The sequence below is a fragment of the Pseudonaja textilis genome, chromosome 2 (assembly GCF_049901715.1).
Source record: "Pseudonaja textilis isolate UNSWEBS1 chromosome 2, rPseTex1.2, whole genome shotgun sequence".
NCBI classification, from domain to species: Eukaryota; Metazoa; Chordata; class Lepidosauria; order Squamata; family Elapidae; genus Pseudonaja; species Pseudonaja textilis.
In genome coordinates this window covers 147,742,262-147,746,276 of record NC_141991.1, presented here as the reverse complement: position 1 = coordinate 147,746,276, position 4,015 = coordinate 147,742,262, and positions in this window count along the sequence as shown.

The following is a 4,015-nucleotide window of genomic DNA, read 5'->3' as shown; positions in this document are numbered from 1 at the left end:
AACTGCATTGATGAGAGTTCTGAAGCAAGCCAAGATCATAGACTCCAGGAAAATAACTGAGAAAAGTCCATGGGAAGAACACCAGCAAAGATAAACCTCTTTCAAAGTGAACACTAAATCGACTACTGCAAATTCTAACTGCGCAGTTGCAAACTTATATACATAGCTCCCACCTGCAAGCCATGAGGAGGATCATGGTAATCTCCTCTTGAGTAGACCTCACTTTTCCCTGATCCTCTCCTCCCTGCGTGACCAAGGATGGATAGGGGATGGGCCTGGATCCTCCTCTGACTGCTCAGCTGGCCTCTGCCCTTCCCCAGCCTCCTTCACCACCTCTGGAGCCACACTCCCACTCCCTGTTGGCTGTTCCTCCTCTTCCTCAGAGTCAGACTCCACCAGGGGCATGACCATTAGAAGTGAATACAATAAAAGAATGAAGATCCTAAAGTCCAAGCTCAGTGGAGGAAATACCATCAAGGCAATTAACACCCAGACAATTCCAGTCATTACGTACATAGCTGTAACAGTGGACCTGTCTCAAGCAGAATTAAAAGCCATGGATAAATCCAAAAAATAATGACAATGAGTCATGCCCTTCATCCCTCCAGTGATGTTGATAGACTACTTACCAAAGAAAATAGGTGGGTGCGGAATATTTCAAGTACAGGAGATGATCGAGGAAGAAGAAAAAAGGGCATTACAAAAATACTTGAAGAACAGGGAAGATGTGCTGAAGCTAGTATACTATGCAGGCTTACTGAATACTTAAGTGTTGGGTTTTTTGGTTTATTTAGGATTGTTAGTTTAGCTTTTCAGACACAAATCTGTTGAAAAACTACCCACATCAACCAAGTGCTTCACTACCGGTACCAAAATAACAAGCCAACTTCCCGTAAGAGAAGCTGTTTCCAATGCACAAACACATTGCAGTAATGCTGAACATCAGAAAAAAAGAATCAGAGCATCTAAACAAGGTTTTCCAACAAAATGGATACCCACACAACTTTATCAAAAAGTGCCTGACTATTCAGTCTACCATAGCTCAACTAATATGAGCTGTGAAAAAGGTAACAGTGGCATATATCAAAAATATCTCAGAAACTACCAAGAGACCATTATAACCACATGGTATCGCTGTAGCATACAAACTAAAGCTCTCCAAAGCATCCTAAGTAAACCAAAAGATCCAGTAGTCCCAGAAGAAAAAACAGGAATCATCTATAACAGAGTATAAGGATTGTAACAGCCATTATGTAGGACCAATGGGCAGGAGACTAGCGGAACACATCCCTGAACACCAAGTAGCAGTCAAGACATGATGAAAACTTCTTAATTTCGTAACCCATGGATAGACTCAACCATAGTTTCAACCGGGAAACTGGAAACAACCTAGACCCATCCAAGTCCCAAAACACCATAGAATTCCTGGAGACCTGGCACTCAGACAAATCACCCATCAACCTGCACAGAGATAAACAACATTTACATACCACTAGAGGTGTTATTCAGCTGGTTTGGACCAGTTCGAACTGGTAACGGAAATTTTAACTAGTTCAGAGAATCTTATGACAACAATTGAGCCCAAAATTTCTGTTCCGAAGCAAGGCAGTAGTTAAGCAAATTATATCCCATTTTATGACCTTTTTGTCACATTTCTTAAGCAGATCACTGCAGTTGTTAAGCAAATCATGCAGTCATGAAGTGAATCTGGCTTTTCCCATTGACTTTGCTTGTTGGAGGCTGGCTGAGAAGATTACAAATGGTGATCACATGAACCTGGGATAGTATAACTATCATAAATACTTGCACATTTCTAAGCACCCAAATATGACCATGTGACCATGGAAATGCTGCAATAGTAATGTGTGAAAAATGATCATGTCACTTTTTCAGTGCTGTGGTAACTTTGAAAAGTCACTCAACAAATGGTTGCAAGTCAAAGATTAACCAGTAGTGTGCACAAATAAGAGCAAACCCCACTTCCTTCTCAAACAGTCAAGCACCTGCCATATGACATCTGATACTTAATAATTGTTGATAAGAAAGACACAAGAGCTACTGTGGCAAAATAAAGCAGAGTTAGTTTACTAATAGACCCTTGGGTGTAATCCCAAATGATCTAGAGCACCACTTGAATACCATTGGCTCAAATAAAATCATCATTGATCAATTGCAAAAGGCAACTTTACATGGAACAGCTTACATCCTGCAACAATGATATCTTTAACACCATAAAACAACATCTGCCTGTCCTAGGTCCTTGGGAAACAATTGATAGGTGGATAAAACTGGTAAATCCAGTCTAAATATCTGGTTGACTATGCAATGAACCATTGTAATAAATCTAATAAATTATAAATATCTTACAGGGTGACTCATTATTATCTTATTTAGTAATCTTACTTACAGTGATTTTGAAGAAATCTTGGATACCAAACAGCAAAAAAAAATGCTAATAAAATATCCCATTTGCTTTATGTGGATGATCAGAAGCTTTATGAAAAATTAGAAATTGAAATCTAGTAATTGACAAACATTAACTATTTTAAATACAGATACAGCAATGCAATTTAACTTAGAGAAATGTGTTATCATAATAATAAATTGGGGTAAAATCATAAACAATAGTGGAATTGAAATGTTGAATGCCCGAACCATCAGGATAAAGCCTATAAGTATCTGGGAATTTTACAGTTGGATAATATCAAGCATGGATAAATTAAAATGTGATCACTAAAGAATAGATCTAAAGAATGAAGTAGTTTGACTAAACCTGGATTATATCTATGATACAACTGCTGGAAATATTAAGTGGACTCAAGCTGAAATAGATTAAAGAACAAGAAAACGGATGACTATTCACTATGCATTACATCCTGTGGTGCTATTAATAAATTATACCTGTTCCACAGAAACAGAGGCAAAGGTTTACTTACTTCAGGTCAACGAACTGTCAAAGACGGGAAGCATGCCTGGCTGATTACATAAAAGACAGCCAAAAACAAGAATTGATGCAGTTTAAAAATTATTTGCAGGAAACAAAATATGAATATCAAAATAATGTAATAAAAACAAGAACGGAATGCTGGCAAGGAAAAGCAATATATATTACAAAAGAATGAGGTGAAAGTGGATAAAGCTAAAACCTGGCATTGGTATGGGCTTACAAGTGGAATATTTAAAAAAGTCTTGATTTTGGCTGCTCAAAAGCAAGCTATTCAAAATAATGCAATCAAGGCCAGAATTGAAATATCATCAAATAATTCAAAGTGCAGATTGTGCTAAGAGGCAGAAGAAACAGGAGACAATATACTCAGCTTGTGCAAGAAGTTTGTACAAACTGATTATAAATAACAACACAGTCACCAAAATGATTAGTTGGAACGTTTGTAAAAATTATCATGTGCCAGTACTGTTCTAAAAAGTGGTGGGAAGATTTGAGTTTAAAAGTAGTAAAAAATAAGCAGGTTAAAATATAGTGGAATTTCTGAACACTGATAACACAGATTTAACAGTGTTAAAAAAGAAGAAAGTGTGGATAATTGATATGGCAATAATAGGAGATAATAGAATTGAACACAAAGAATTGGAGAGGATCACAAAATATCAAGATGTGAAAATCAAAATTGAAAGACTATGGCATAAACTGGTCATGGTGGTCCCAGTGGTTATCAGCACACAGGGTACCATACCAATAAAACTTGAATGGCATTGAGAAAATTTGTGTATTGACAAAATTTCCATTAGTCCATTACAGAAGGCCCCAGTGCTTGGATCTGCACATAGGGAGCCTCGGTGGCACAGTGGTTAGAGTGCAGTACTGCAAGCTTGCAGCATTGCAATTTGACAGATAGAATCCCGCCACTCAAGGTTGACTCAGCCTTCCATCCTTCCGAGGTGGGTAAAATGAGGACCCAGATTGTTGGGGGCAATAGGCTGACTCTGTAAACCGCTTTGAGAGGGCTGGAAAGCACTATAAAGCGGTGTATAAGTCTAAGGGCTATTGCTATATCCT